This window comes from Channa argus, unplaced genomic scaffold, assembly GCF_033026475.1.
Source record: "Channa argus isolate prfri unplaced genomic scaffold, Channa argus male v1.0 Contig101, whole genome shotgun sequence".
NCBI classification, from domain to species: Eukaryota; Metazoa; Chordata; class Actinopteri; order Anabantiformes; family Channidae; genus Channa; species Channa argus.
Window position 1 is genome coordinate 49953 of NW_027125320.1, and position 16659 is coordinate 66611.

At 42.8% G+C, this 16659-nt stretch overlaps 5 non-coding genes across 5 annotated transcripts; all 5 read right to left on the reverse strand.

Annotated features, from left to right (window-relative positions):
• Positions 1-563: 563 nt before the first annotated feature.
• On the reverse strand, positions 564-646 carry trnal-cag (transfer RNA leucine (anticodon CAG)). The gene has a single exon. It is a non-coding gene; the product is annotated as a tRNA-Leu (tRNA).
• Positions 647-9001: 8355 nt separating this feature from the next.
• On the reverse strand, positions 9002-9073 carry trnaq-uug (transfer RNA glutamine (anticodon UUG)). Its single transcript has one exon. It is a non-coding gene; the product is annotated as a tRNA-Gln (tRNA).
• A 1562-nt stretch (positions 9074-10635) lies between these two features.
• trnaq-uug (transfer RNA glutamine (anticodon UUG)) lies at positions 10636-10707 on the reverse strand. Its single transcript has one exon. It is a non-coding gene; the product is annotated as a tRNA-Gln (tRNA).
• Positions 10708-11048: 341 nt separating this feature from the next.
• Positions 11049-11131, reverse strand: trnal-cag (transfer RNA leucine (anticodon CAG)). Its single transcript has one exon. It is a non-coding gene; the product is annotated as a tRNA-Leu (tRNA).
• Positions 11132-15686: 4555 nt separating this feature from the next.
• Positions 15687-15758, reverse strand: trnaq-uug (transfer RNA glutamine (anticodon UUG)). Its single transcript has one exon. It is a non-coding gene; the product is annotated as a tRNA-Gln (tRNA).
• Positions 15759-16659: the final 901 nt, after the last annotated feature.

Consider the following 16659-nt stretch of genomic DNA (forward strand, 5'->3'; position numbering starts at 1 on the left):
TTTAAACACTTGCCATGAGTGTTGATTGCACAAAGTACTCTATGTCTCTGGAACAAGATGAGCTCGTTGACAATGCCACTGTGTGTCTCCCAGTTGGTGGAGTAACTGAGTCACTCATTGGGGCAAAAAAACCTACAACTAGCCAGCGGTAGGTACCACCGAGATTTGAACTCAGATCCCTGGATTCAAAGTCCGGAGTGCTCCCCATTACACCATGGAACCATTTCACATTGTTAGGCTACTTTTGTTGAACAGTTTCTTCCAGACGATTTGATTAATTTCATTATTGTGTGCATATTGACAACTTGGAGATTGGGTGATCATGTAGCAAACTATAAAGTTGTCAATACAAGGAAGTTTGGGTACATCTAAGCACTGTGTCACTCTTACCTCTGTGTGTGATGTTCATTGCATCTATCCAGATGAACTGTAACTTGTATAACATCAAAGTCTATGAATTCATCCAGGTAAGCAGCATTGGAGAATAGGTGGTTCCCCACCTTTGACTAATGTGGGAGAATGTGTTTTCCAAGTGTCAGCTGTTGTCCCTAAAATCAAACATTTGTCAGAAGTGGGATTCGAACCCACGCCTCCAGGAGAGACTGCGACCTGAACGCAGCGCCTTAGACCGCTCGGCCATCCTGACAACAGAAGGGGGGGTTGTTTGGTACTCCAAAGAAATCCGAAAAGACAGCGTTTAGATTATGCGTAATTATTGTGAATCAAATGTGCAAACTCGTCATCAGCCTATCTCTTTATCAGTTCATTGCTACCCTGGCCATCAGTGATTGATGCGTGAAGTATGGGATGTCTCAGGCAAAAAAGAGCTTGTTGATTAAGCCACTACACATCTATCAGCTGGTATTGGTGTTCTTTTGCCCTTTGCTGGGAAGACATCAATTCATGGAGCTTTAACATATGCATTAATTTTTTCAGCAAACTCCAGAAAAAGAGTTCTTAGAGAAACCAGTATCCAATTATTGCATTACATTAATTGAACCACGTCATTTGGTAGAGTACTAGAGTCATTGAATGGAGCACAAAAGAAACAACTGTTGCCAAAGTTGCCTGCATTTATTGCACATTAAATCCTGAGACCAGCAACACAACTCAAAGGACGAGCTGGTTTTATTCGTTCTACACTATAACAGGTCCCACCGTAATTTGAACTCAGATCGCTGGATTCACAGTCCAGAGTGCTTACCTATACACCAGGGAATCTCCAGATGCTGCCAAATGAAGAATGTGTGCACTGGAAATGTGAACAGTGTTACACAGACAACAGTTTTAACAGTCTGTGGTGTTACTGAGTACTAGAGTCATTGAATGGAGCACAACAGAAAGAACTGTTGTCAAAGTTGCCTGCATTTATTGCACATTAAATCCTGAGACCAGCAACACAACTCAAAGGACGAGCTGGTTTTATTCGTTCTACACTATAACAGGTCCCACCGTGATTTGAACTCAGATCGCTGGATTCACAGTCCAGAGTGCTTACCTATACACCAGGGAATCTCCAGATGCTGCCAAATGAAGAATGTGTGCACTGGAAATGTGAACAGTGTTACACAGACAACAGTTTTAACAGTCTGTGGTTTTACTGAGCAGTCCTGAACACTGAAGATTTATTGTTATTGACTCGCGCCCCTGTGGCATGCTCATATGCAGTTAGGTGACCGAGCACCCGTTGCAAGCTGTTCCTATCTTTAACCATTATGTTAATATCATCTGCATATTGTGCAATTCGAAAGTCTGAGCCAGTCGGTGATTGTATTCCATTTATTTTTGTATCGCTTAAGATTAATTTCGCTAGGGGCTCGGCCACTATTGCATAAAGCATAGCCGACAGGGGGCACCCCTGCCTAACCGACCTCTCCAAAGGGAAGGGATCAGTCAGGAAGCCATTACATTTGACAATACTAGTAGCTCGGCCATACAACAGCTCCACCCATGCTCGAAAAGTTGGGCCGAACCCAAAAACCCCCAGACACTCAAAGAGGAACTCGTGACTCACCCTGTCAAACGCCTTCTCTAGGTCCACACTCAAGTAGATGCCACCTGTGGCCATTAGCTGTTGAAATGAGAATCTGGTTGACAGGATACAATCAGCAATATCCCTCCCCGGAATGCTATAAGTCTGGGTAGGCCCAACTATCGACCCAATCACTCTTTTGAGTCTGGACGCCAGCACCTTAGCCAGGATCTTGTAGTCAGTATTGAGCAAACTAATGGGCCTATAATTCCCCAAGTCGGTCCTGGCTCCCTTATTCTTGTAAACCAGTGATCACGCCTCTCACGAAAGACTCCGCACATCTGTTCTCCGTTTGCATGGCAGAGAACAACCTACAGAGGACCGGAGATAGCAAATCCTTATAGGACTGATAGAACTCTGCCGAGAGGCCGTCCAGACCCGGGCTTCTAGCTCTATGCATTTCAGCAATGGCTGCACTGATTTCCTCCGGGTGGAGGTCGCCATCACACATAGCCGCGTCCTCAGGACCGAGAGAGCAGCCGACATTATAGTAAACATATTTTGTTTACTGAAAAGATTAGAGTAAAAATCCTGTATAGTTTGTAATATATCTACTAAATCGGTGTGTGTATTGCCTTCAGAATCCTGTATTTCTGTTATGTATGTTTTGGTCTGCCTTCTCTTTTCTAAGCCCAAAAAGTATGCTGTACAGCGCTCTCCCTCCACTACATGTTGTATTTTGCTGCGGATCACTGCCCCTTTACATTTTTCCTCATCTAGGCGTGCTAGTTGCTCTCTCAGTCCAAGATAGCCATCCAGGGGATGGCCATGCCCAGCTTCAACAAGCTCAATTTCCCTTTTCAGACGGTGTCTCAACTCAGCCTCCTTAGCTCTTTCCCTTAGCCTTTTCTCTCTGCTCAGTGCAATGCAGCGCCTCCTAATTTTAAACTTGGCGTGCTCCCACCACTCAATGATATCTACTACAAATTCACTTTCTTCACACAGAGCAGAGAGAAAAGACTTCATTTTATCTTTAAAAAATGAATCCTCCAGGAGGGCTGAGTTAAAACACCACACCCCTCCATTCCTCTGCATGCTACCCTCCCCAAGAGTCACATTCAGCGAGGCATGATCACTCCATGTGCAGAAATTATATTCACACTTTTTTAACATAGGAATCAAGCCCGACGCCAGCAAACACAGGTCTATCCTAGACTGCTTTAGTTTGCCCAATACTACTTGCCTGCGCGAATACGCACGGGTGCCAGGGTTCAGAACTCTCCAAGCATCAATCAAATCACCCTCAGTCATCCACTGAAAAACAGCCGATCTACTAGTGTCTGTTTTGAAAACGTTGTTTGCACTCACATCCAGCCCAGTTAGAGCAACATTCCAGTCCCCCACCACTACCGAGCGATCGTCCGTCCACCTTTTACAGCGGCCAAAAAAAACCCTCCTTTCACCCTCACTGTTTTTTTTTTTTTTTTTTTTTTTCTCTTTTTATTATCAAAAATACTCTTTTACATTTTGGTGAAGACAAATACAAAGGTGCTTAAAATCAGAAAATAACATACATATTTTACATTTGTATATTCATTTCCCATTTCAAAACAGAACAAAATTATGAAAAAACATCTCAAATTATACACACATATTAAACACAAAAAGACCCAAACAGGAGTAAACCCCTACCCATTTTATCCCAACCTACCATTAACCAAAATCCACCACCATCCGCCCTTCTCTATCTACACCACATAGATCATTCTTCGCCCCCCACCTTCTTTCAAAACCATCCTTATCCGCTTCATAAAAGATTTTCAAATAGCATTTAACCAAATTCTTACACAGTGCCGTTCTACTTATTATTTTACCCCCAAAAAGTGCATGGTTTCTTGCAATATATAAAACATGACGCGCCACACTCAATACCAAATTCACCATATCCAGGTTTATGCCTTTTTCCGTTTTCTCAACCCCAAAACACCACACCCAGCTCCATTTCACTCCTTCCAACCCGATCACTTTACATTTCTCAGTTAGAACTGTCCTCACCCAATCTCTAAAAACCCGTGCTACCCTACAATGCAGCATAAGATGATCAAAGTCTTCATCCTCCCATTCACACACCGCACACGTTCTTGAATGTATATCACAATTAATTCGGTGGAGGACGACAGACACCAACACTCTTCTGTGCATCAACAGAAAATTTGTGTTAGCAATGGCTGGCGTCATCCAGTGCATGTATACATTTTCCCATATATCAGTAATGGAACGGGAGGGAAAAATCTGGCTCCACGCTGTGTTGGCTGCAGGTTGTTTGAATATATTCTTTAATAGGACTGAGTACCAGAATTTAGTAGGTAATTCTATCAGATTCCTGTTCTTTATATCACATGACAAGGTGAAAACAATTCCATCCCCTCCCCCCAGACCATCTTGTGTCCCCTGTAAAACTTCTCTCCATCTCTGTGGCCACCCCTGATGGAATTCTCTCCCTAATTCCCGGATAACTGACCTTGAGATTTTGTATCCTTTTCCTTTCGCTCTAAAAAACACCTCATCCTCATCAAACACCCCGTCTTGGTTTAAAAGATCTCTCACCTGTTGCACCGCTTTCCCCAGCACACCCCGGTTCTTCAGGAGGCCTGCCCGACCCTGCAGGCAGGGATTTCCAAAGATGGGTTGGTTCAACACATCCCACTTATTAGTCACCATGCACTGCAGGTGAGGCAGGACATCAGCCCATGCCTCTGCCGCCTCCTGGAATAGCATGCACGCTCCGGGCACATGCCGCGCCAGCTCGACGCTGCACAGGTTGAAAATCCCACCCGTCCCCCTATTCCTTATGTCTAACCACATATAGTCCTGCCATATACCACATGCTGACTTGTCCAAAAGCTTCTTATATAGCTTAATTCTAAGTGATTTAATTTTTGTTTTTAAATCACACAGCTGTAACCCACCTTTTTTATATGGCCCAACCAGTGTATTATGTGCAATCTTCATCGCTCTTCCTTTCCACAGGAAGTCTTCTATGGCTCTGCTCAGGAGGACCAACAAATCGCCCGGCAGGTGACAGACTTGCATGGCGTAAACCAGCCTCGGTACTATTACAGAATTCACTATTATTACCTTCCCTCTCAAACCCAACCCTCTCATCTTCCACAGTCCGAGCCTAGATCTACACCACGCAATATGCTCCAACCAGGTTCTTCGAATGCTTGCCTCCATTTGAGGTCCCATGTAGACTCCCAGGAGTTTAAACTCCTCCTCTCCCATTTTGAACCCCTGCCCCTCACCACCTAGATCAGTCCCAGGGCCAAGAATTAGTTTAGATTTATTGTTATTGACTCGCGCCCCTGTGGCATGCTCATATGCAGTTAGGTGACCGAGCACCCGTTGCAAGCTGTTCCTATCTTTAACCATTATGTTAATATCATCTGCATATTGTGCAATTCTAAAGTCTGAGCCAGTCGGTGATTGTATTCCATTTATTTTTGTATCGCTTAAGATTAATTTCGCTAGGGGCTCGGCCACTATTGCATAAAGCATAGCCGACAGGGGGCACCCCTGCCTAACCGACCTCTCCAAAGGGAAGGGATCAGTCAGGAAGCCATTACATTTGACAACACTAGTAGCTCGGCCATACAACAGCTCCACCCATGCTCGAAAAGTTGGGCCGAACCCAAAAACCCCCAGACACTCAAAGAGGAACTCGTGACTCACCCTGTCAAACGCCTTCTCTAGGTCCACACTCAAGTAGATGCCACCTGTGGCCATTAGCTGTTGAAATGAGAATCTGGTTGACAGGATACAATCAGCAATATCCCTCCCCGGAATGCTATAAGTCTGGGTAGGCCCAACTATCGACCCAATCACTCTTTTGAGTCTGGACGCCAGCACCTTAGCCAGGATCTTGTAGTCAGTATTGAGCAAACTAATGGGCCTATAATTCCCCAAGTCGGTCCTGGCTCCCTTATTCTTGTAAACCAGAGTGATCACGCCTCTCACGAAAGACTCCGCACATCTGTTCTCCGTTTGCATGGCAGAGAACAACCTACAGAGGACCGGAGATAGCAAATCCTTATAGGACTGATAGAACTCTGCCGAGAGGCCGTCCAGACCCGGGCTTCTAGCTCTATGCATTTCAGCAATGGCTGCACTGATTTCCTCCGGGTGGAGGTCGCCATCACACATAGCCGCGTCCTCAGGACCGAGAGAGCAGCCGACATTACCAAGTATTTTATCTCTTTGTGCTTTTCCTATATTTTGTTTACTGAAAAGATTAGAGTAAAAATCCTGTATAGTTTGTAATATATCTACTAAATCGGTGTGTGTATTGCCTTCAGAATCCTGTATTTCTGTTATGTATGTTTTGGTCTGCCTTCTCTTTTCTAAGCCCAAAAAGTATGCTGTACAGCGCTCTCCCTCCACTACATGTTGTATTTTGCTGCGGATCACTGCCCCTTTACATTTTTCCTCATCTAGGCGTGCTAGTTGCTCTCTCAGTCCAAGATAGCCATCCAGGGGATGGCCATGCCCAGCTTCAACAAGCTCAATTTCCCTTTTCAGACGGTGTCTCAACTCAGCCTCCTTAGCTCTTTCCCTTAGCCTTTTCTCTCTGCTCAGTGCAATGCAGCGCCTCCTAATTTTAAACTTGGCGTGCTCCCACCACTCAATGATATCTACTACAAATTCACTTTCTTCACACAGAGCAGAGAGAAAAGACTTCATTTTATCTTTAAAAAATGAATCCTCCAGGAGGGCTGAGTTAAAACACCACACCCCTCCATTCCTCTGCATGCTACCCTCCCCAAGAGTCACATTCAGCGAGGCATGATCACTCCATGTGCAGAAATTATATTCACACTTTTTTAACATAGGAATCAAGCCCGACGCCAGCAAACACAGGTCTATCCTAGACTGCTTTAGTTTGCCCAATACTACTTGCCTGCGCGAATACGCACGGGTGCCAGGGTTCAGAACTCTCCAAGCATCAATCAAATCACCCTCAGTCATCCACTGAAAAACAGCCGATCTACTAGTGTCTGTTTTGAAAACGTTGTTTGCACTCACATCCAGCCCAGTTAGAGCAACATTCCAGTCCCCCACCACTACCGAGCGATCGTCCGTCCACCTTTTACAGCGGCCAAAAAAAACCCTCCTTTCACCCTCACTGTTTGGGCCATATAGATTTAGAATTCTGTAGTTTCTATTGTGATATACAGTATCTAGAACCAACAGTCTCCCTTGGTTATCCTTAAAAACCTCTGTCACATTCTCAAAAACACCTGGCTTTACAAATACTGCTACACCTGCGGTTTTGTCAGCAGAGAGGGAATAAAACAAATCCCCTCTCCAAAAAGTATTTATTTTGTCTATTTTTTCCATAGTCCATCTACATTCCTGGACGCACAGGATGTCACAGTCCATGTCTTCACACAGTCTTTTAATTTTCCATACCTTTCCTAGGCCGTTTAGGTTTTGGGACTGGAGATGCATGAAAAGGATCACACAAAAGGGGGTCATCTATCTCTGGCCTGTTTCTTCCCTTTCCCTTTGCCCTCTGCCACACTTTCCCCGGACTTCTCTTGTCCTCTTTTCCTCATGTGCCTTACTTGCTGAAAGTCCATCTCTGCCTCTGATTCATCACCGTCAGCCTGAGGAGTCGATACAGCAATTTCTAGAGCAATACCTCTGGGGTCAGGTAATGGCTCACCTTGAATTGGAAGTCTAGACAGAGGAGCCTGAAGCATACCCCTCTCGCCCTCTTCAGGGTGACTGGCTACTTCTCCACTCCACTCCGCCAACACTAGATCCAGACTTGACCCAATCTCATTCACATTGTTTCCCTTTTTATTCTCTGAAAGGACCAGTTCACTGGCCTGAGTCTCCATTAACTCTCCTCCCCCCTCCTCATATTCACTTGCTCCTTCACTGTCAAGATCCAGTCCTACCTCCTCTGGAGGCCTTATTCCAGCATCCTCATTGGGGATCAGTCCCCTGTGCCCCTCTCCAGACTCTATTGCATTGTTTTGACACACACATTCCTCCTGTGGACTATGGCATGAGTCACATCTATGCTCCTGGGCATCACACTCCCTCGCATAATGACCCTGTCTGTTACACTTAAAACAAGTGAAATCTGGGCAATCTCTGACGATATGCCCAGGCTGTAGACACATCCTGCATACCTTAACTTGATTATTATGCATTACCCTGAAATACTCTGGGCCAGTTGCTGTCATAAACTTTGCGGAGTAAGGCAGTGATTGCACAGTCTCATTGAACTTAACTTTTAGATATCTGGTGCCATCAGCCACATCAGTTCCTGGCCACAGTCTCCTTTTTACTGAGAACAGCAAGCCAGCTTAAAGGTCCAGCTGGTTTTATTAATTCTACACTATAACAGGTCCCATCGTGATTTGAACTCAGATTGCTGGATTCATAGTCCAGAGTGCTTACCTATACACCAGGGAATCTCCAGATGCTGCCAAATGAAGAATGTGTGCACTGGAAATGTGAACAGTGTTACACAGACAACAGTTTTAACAGTCTGTGGTTTTACTGAGCAGTCCTGAACACTCTGATGCTTGACAGGGGTTTCAAGGCTTATTGCATTTCACAGGGAGATATTTCAACTACTAGACCTTATGACTCTGTTTGGGGTGAAACACAAAAATAGGGAAGCACTTGAAAACGAGGGGTAGGGTTATAAATTAGGAATTTGGGATTGTGTCTGGGATCGCACTTCATGCCCAAAATGTGTTTTTAGCATTATCTGAATGAGATCCGCAAGGATATTTACTTAAGAGTGTGTCTATCGGAAACCATTGTGCAACCTTTGCCTCATCTCTCTCCCTGTATTAGTTCTTTAAACACTTGCCATGAGTGTTGATTGCACAAAGTACTCTATGTCTCTGGAACAAGATGAGCTCGTTGACAATGCCACTGTGTGTCTCCCAGTTGGTGGAGTAACTGAGTCACTCATTGGGGCAAAAAAACCTACAACTAGCCAGCGGTAGGTTCCACCGAGATTTGAACTCGGATCACTGGATTCAAAGTCCAGAGTGCTCACCATTACACCATGGAACCATTTCACACTGTTAGGCTACTTTTGTTGAACAGTTTCTTCCAGACAATTTGATTCATTTCATTATTGTGTGCATATTGACAACTTGGAGATTGGATGATCATGTAGCAAACTATAAAATTGTCAATACAAGGAAGTTTGGGTACATCTAAGCACTGTGTCACTCTTATCTCTGTGTGTGATGTTCATTGCATCTATCCAGATGAACTGTAACTTGTATAACATCAAAGTCTATGAATTCATCCAGGTAAGCAGCATTGGAGAATAGGTGGTTCCCCACCTTTGACTAATGTGGGAGAATGTGTTTTCCAAGTGTCAGCTGTTGTCCCTAAAATCCAACATTTGTCAGAAGTGGGATTCGAACCCACGCCTCCAGGAGAGACTTCGACCTGAACGCAGCGCCTTAGACAGCTCGGCCATCCTGACAACAGAAGTGGGGGGTTGTTTGGTACTCCAAAGAAATCCGAAAAGACAGCGTTTAGATTATGCGTAATTATTGTGAATCAAATGTGCAAACTCGTCATCAGCCTATCTCTTTATCAGTTCATGCTACCCTGGCCATCAGTGATTGATGCGTGAAGTATGGGATGTCTCAGGCAAAAAAGAGCTTGTTGATTAAGCCACTACACATCTGTCAGCTGGTATTGGTGTTCTTCTGCCCTTTGCTGGGAAGACATCAATTCATGGAGATTTAACATATGCATTCATTTTTTCAGCAAACTCCAGAAAAAGAGTTCTTAGAATAACCAGTATCCAATTATTGCATTACATTAATTGACCCCCGTAATTTGATAGAGTACTAGAGTCATTGAATGGAGCACAACAGAAAGAACTGTTGCCAAAGTTGCCTGCATTTATTGCACATTAAATCCTGAGACCAGCAACACAGCTCAAAGGACAGGCTGGTTTTATTCGTTCTACACTATAACAGGTCCCACCGTAATTTGAACTCAGATCGCTGGATTCACAGTCCAGAGTGCTTACCTATACACCAGGGAATCTCCAGATTCTGCCAAATGAAGAATGTGTGCACTGCAAATGTGAACATTGTTACACAGACAACAGTTTTAACAGTCTGTGGTTTTACTGAGCAGTCCTGAACACTCTGATGCTTGACAGGGGTTTCAAGGCTTATTGCATTTCACAGGGAGATATTTCAACTACTAGACCTTATGACTCTGTTTGGGGTGAAACACAAAAATAGGGAAGCACTTGAAAACGAGGGGTAGGGTTATAAATTAGGAATTTGGGATTGTGTCTGGGATCGCACTTCATGCCCAAAATGTGTTTTTAGCATTATCTGAATGAGAATCGCAAGGATATTTACTTAAGAGTGTGTCTATCGTAAACCATTGTGCAACCTTTGCCTCATCTCTCTCCCTGTATTAGTTCTTTAAACACTTGCCATGAGTGTTGATTGCACAAAGTACTCTATGTCTCTGGAACAAGATGAGCTCGTTGACAATGCCACTGTGTGTCTCCCAGTTGGTGGAGTAACTGAGTCACTCATTGAGTGCATTCATTGCACTCATTGGGGCAAAAAAACCTACAACTAGCCAGCGGTAGGTTCCACCGAGATTTGAACTCGGATCACTGGATTCAAAGTCCAGAGTGCTCACCATTACACCATGGAACCATTTCACATTGTTAGGCTACTTTTGTTGAACAGTTTCTTCCAGACGATTTGATTCATTTCATTATTGTGTGCATATTGACAACTTGGAGATTGGGTGATCATGTAGCAAACTATAAAATTGTCAATACAAGGAAGATTGGGTACATCTAAGCACTGTGTCACTCTTACCTCTGTGTGTGATGTTCATTGCATCTATCCAGATGAACTGTAACTTGTATAACATCAAAGTCTCTGAATTCATCCAGGTAAGCAGCATTGGAGAATAGGTGGTTCCCCACCTTTGACTAATGTGGGAGAATGTGTTTTCCAAGTGTCAGCTGTTGTCCCTAAAATCAAACATTTGTCAGAAGTGGGATTCGAACCCACGCCTCCAGGAGAGACTGCGACCTGAACGCAGCGCCTTAGACCGCCCGGCCATCCTGACAACAGAAGGGGGGGTTGTTTGGTACTCCAAAGAATTGTGAATCAAATGTGCAAACTCGTCATCAGCCTTTCTCTTTATCAGTTCATTGCTACCCTGGCCATCAGTGATTGATGCGTGAAGTATGGGATGTCTCAGGCAAAAAAGAGCTTGTTGATTAAGCCACTACACATCTGTCAGCTGGTATTGGTGTTCTTCTGCCCTTTGCTGGGAAGACATCAATTCATGGAGCTTTAACATATGCATTCATTTTTTCAGCAAACTCCAGAAAAAGAGTTCTTAGAGTAACCAGTATCCAATTATTGCATTACATTAATTGAACCCCGTCATTTGATAGAGTAATAGAGTCATTGAATGGAGCACAACAGAAAGAACTGTTGCCAAAGTTGCCTGCATTTATTGCACATTAAATCCTGAGACCAGCAACACAGCTCAAAGGACAAGCTGGTTTTATTCGTTCTACACTATAACAGGTCCCACCGTGATTTCAATTCAATTCAATTCAATTCAATTCAACTTTATTTATATAGCGCCAATTCACAACAAAGTCATCTCAGGGCACTTTACAGAATAAAGTCAAGATTATAAAGATATATAAAGAGAACCCAACAATTCCCCCTGGAGCAAGCCATAGGCAACAGTGGAGAGGAAAAACTCCCTTTAACGGAAGAAACCTCCAGCAGAACCAGGCTCAGGGTGGACGGCCATCTGCCTCGACCGGTTGGGGTGAGTGGAAAGCATTAACAAAACATCGGGCAGATTGGTAGGACCAGTAGCTTCACGCTGGAAGACACACAGCTTCAAAGCCGGGGGACACCTGCAGAAAGGGACAGAGAGAAGGGGACAGAGGAGGACAAAGACAACTACGGGAGAGAACACACAGAGTTAATGACATACAGTGGTGACAATTGCGGGATGAGAGGAGAGGAGAGAGGTCAAGAGGAGGAAAGGAGCTCAGTGCATTGGGGGGTGGGTCCCCCAGCAGTCTAAGCCTATGGCAGCATAACTATAACTAACTATATGCTTTATTAAAAAGGAAGGTTTTAAGCCTAGACTTAAAAGTAGAGAGGGTGTCTGTTTCCCCAATGTGAACTGGGAGCTGGTTCCACAAGAGAGGAGCTTGATAGCTAAAGGCTCTACCTCCCATTCTACTTTTGGAAATTCTGGGAACCACAAGTAGGCCTGCATTCTGAGAGCGAAGTGGTCTACTGGGATGATGTGGTGCTATGAGGTCTTCTATATATGATGGAGCCTGACCATTCAGAGCTTTATATGTAAGAAGCAGGGTTTTAAATTCTATTCTACATTTAATTGGAAGCCAATGGAGAGAAGCTAGTGAAGGTGAAATATGATCCCTCTTGCTAGTTCCAGTCAGCACTCTTGCTGCAGCATTTTGGATTAATTGCAGGCTCTTTAGGGAGTTACTGGGGCATCCTGAAAGTAGGGAATTACAGTAGTCCAACCTAGAGGTAACAAATGCATGGACCAGTTTTTCGGCATCACTTTGAAACAGGATGCTCCTAATTTTGGCAATGTTCTGTAGGTGGAAGAAGGCTGTTCTAGAGATTTGTTTTATATGTGAGTTAAAGGACAGATCCTGATCAAACATAACTCCAAGGTTCCTTGCAGTAGTACTGGAGGCCAGACTTATGCCATCTAGTGTAACAATATGGTTGGACATCATATCTCTGAGATTTTTGGGCCCAAATACTATGACTTCAGTTTTGTCTGAGTTTAAAAGTAAAAAATTGTGGGACATCCAGGCCTTTATGTCTTGTAGGCATGCTTGAAGCTTTATTAACTGATTATTTTCATCTGGTTCCATAGATAAATATAGCTGGGTATCATCAGCATAACAGTGGAAATTTATGGAGTGTTTTCTAATAATGTTGCCTAAAGGAGACATATATAAAGTAAAAAGTATTGGTCCTAACACAGAGCCTTGTGGAACTCCATAGCTAACCTTTGTGTGCATGGAGGATTCATCATTAACATGAAAAAATTGAAATCTATCAGATAGATAAGATTTAAACCAACCTAGTGCAGTTCCTGTAATTCCAATTTCATGTTCCAGTCTCTGTAATAAAATGTTATGATCAATGGTATCAAATGCAGCACTAAGATCTAACAGAACAAGTATAGAGATGAGTCCAGTATCTGAGGCCATGAGAAGATCGTTGGTGACTTTTACCAGTGCTGTTTCTGTACTATGATGAACTCTAAATCCTGACTGAAAGTCTTCATACAAATTATTCCTATGAAGGTGATCACATAATTGTTTTGCGACTACTTTTTCAATTATTTTAGAAATAAAGGGGAGATTAGATATTGGTCTGTAATTGGCTAAAACACCTGGGTCAAGACAGGGTTTTTTAAGTAATGGTTTAATTACAGCTACCTTATAGGCCTGTGGTACATAGCCTGTTTCTAAAGATAGATTTATGATATCTAATATGAATGCATCTATTAAGGGTAAAACTTCCTTGAGCAGCTTAGTTGGAATAGGGTCTAGCAGACAGGTTGTTGGTTTAGATGAGTTAATAATTGAAGTTAGCTCAGAGAGATCTATGGGTAAAAAGCAGTCTAACAGGGATTGGGGCCTTATCGATGACTCTAGCACTGCTGTACATGAAGATCTATCTGTAATTTTTGGGGGGAGGATCTGGTGAATTCGTTCTCTAATAGCTACAATTTTATTCATAAAGAAGGTCATGAAGTCATTGCTGCTCAAAGTTAAGGGAAAACTAGGCTCAACAGAACTATGGCTCTTAGTCAGCCTGGCTACAGTGCTGAACAGAAACCGGGGGTTGTTCTTGTTTTCTTCTATTAATGATGAATAATATGCTGTTCTGGCATCACTGAGAGCTTTTTTGTACATTTTTAAACTATTTTTCCAGGCTAAATGAGATTCTTCTAACTTTCTGGAACGCCACTTCCTTTCTAACTTTCATGTTTCCTGTTTTAAGTTGCGTGTTTGTGAACTATACCATGGAGATCGCCTCTGCTGGTTTACTGCCTTCTTTTTTAGAGGGGCAACACTATCGAGTATTTTACGTAGTGAGGCTGCAGAATTGTCAACAAGATAATCTACTTGTGCAGGAGTAACATTAAGGAGACTACTTTCCATTGTATTAACATATGGTGAAGCAAATGATGAAGAAATAATTTCTTTAAATTTGTTGACAGCTTTTTCACTTAAGCATCTGCTATAGTGGAATTTTTCAGTTTTATAACTGCTATATAGTCTGTTATTGTAAATTCAAATGTTATTAAAAAATGGTAAGACAGAAGAGAGTTGTGAGGAAATTCCATACGTAAGGACAAGGTCTAACGTGTGACTAAAACAGTAAGTGGGTTTATTTACATTTTGGGAAAAACCAATTGAATCTAATAATGAATTAAACGCAGTGCTCAGGCAGTTACTGTCAGCATCTACATGAATGTTAAAGTCACCCACTATAATGACTTTATCTGTACTAAGCACTAAATCAGATAGAAAATCAGAAAATTCAATCAAAAACTCTGAATAAGGGACTGGAGGACGGTACACGATAACAAATAATAGTGGTTTTTGAGTTTTCCAGTTTGGGTGTGAAAGGCTAAGAGTAAGGCTTTCAAATGAGTTATAACTATGTTTAGGTCTAGGGTTTATTGATGAGCTAGAATGGAAGATTGCTGCAACTCCTCCACCTCGGCCTGTGCTTCTAGGAACATGATAATTAATATGACTTGGGGGTGTTGACTCATTTAAACTGACATATTCTTCCTGCTGCAACCAAGTTTCAGTGAGACAAAATAAATCGAATTGATGATCACTTAATAAGTCATTTACTAACAGAGATTTAGAAGAGAGAGATCTGATATTTAATAATCCACATTTAATAGTTTTGGGGTTTTGTTCTGTAAGAGGAGTAGTCTTAACTTTTATTAGGTTATTATGATTAACTCCTCTTGTTGATTTGAACTCAGATCGCTGGATTCACAGTCCAGAGTGCTTACCTATACACCAGGGAATCTCCAGATGCTGCCAAATGAAGAATGTGTGCACTGGAAATGTGAACAGTGTTACACAGACAACAGTTTTAACAGTCTGTGGTTTTACTGAGCAGTCCTGAACACTGTGATGCTTGACAGGGGTTTCAAGGCTTATTGCATTTCACAGGGAGATATTTCAACTACTAGCCCTTATGACTCTGTTTGGGGTGAAACACAAAAATAGGGAAGCACTTGAAAAGGAGTGGGAAGGGTTATAAATTAGGAATTTGGGATTGTGTCTGGGATCGCACTTCATGCCCAAAATGTGTTTTTAGCATTATCTGAATGAGATCCGCAAGGATATTTACTTAAGAGTGTGTCTATCGTAAACCATTGTGCAACCTTTGCCTCATCTCTCTCCCTGTATTAGTTCTTTAAACACTTGCCATGAGTGTTGATTGCACAAAGTACTCTATGTCTCTGGAACAAGATGAGCTCGTTGACAATGCCACTGTGTGTCTCCCAGTTGGTGGAGTAACTGAGTCACTCATTGGGGCAAAAAAACCTACAACTAGCCAGCGGTAGGTTCCACCGAGATTTGAACTCGGATCACTGGATTCAAAGCCCAGAGTGCTCACCATTACACCATGGAACCATTTCACATTGTTAGGCTACTTTTGTTGAACAGTTTCTTCCAGACGATTTGATTCATTTCATTATTGTGTGCATATTGACAACTTGGAGATTGGGTGATCATGTAGCAAACTATAAAATTGTCAATACAAGGAAGTTTGGGTACATCTAAGCACTGTGTAACTCTTATCTCTGTGTGTGATGTTCATTGCATCTATCCAGATGAACTGTAACTTGTATAACATCAAAGTCTATGAATTCATCCAGGTAAGCAGCATTGGAGAATAGGTGGTTCCCCACCTTTGACTAATGTGGGAGAATGTGTTTTCCAAGTGTCAGCTGTTGTCCCTAAAATGCAACATTTGTTAAAAGTGGGATTCGAACCCACGCCTCCAGGAGAGACTGCAACCTGAACGCAGCAGCTTAGACCGCGCGGCCATCCTGACAACAGAAGGGGGGGGGGGTTGTTTGGTACTCCAAAGAAATCCGAAAAGACAGCGTTTAGATTATGCGGAATTATTGTGAATCAAATGTGCAAACTCGTCATCAGGCTATCTCTTTATCAGTTCATTGCTACCCTGGCCATCAGTGATTGATGCGTGAAGTATGGGATGTCTCAGGCAAAAAAGAGCTTGTTGATTAAGCCACTACACATCTGTCAGCTGGTATTGGTGTTCTTCTGCCCTTTGCTGGGAAGACATCAATTCATAGAGCTTTAACATATGCATTCATTTTTTTCAGCAAACTCCAGAAAAAGAGTTCTTAGAGTAACCAGTATCCAATTATTGCATTACATTAATTGAACCACGTCATTTGGTAGAGTACTAGAGTCATTGAATGGAGCACAACAGAAAGAACTGTTGCCAAAGTTGCCTGCATTTATTGCACATTAAATCCTGAGACCAGCAACACAGCTCAAAGGA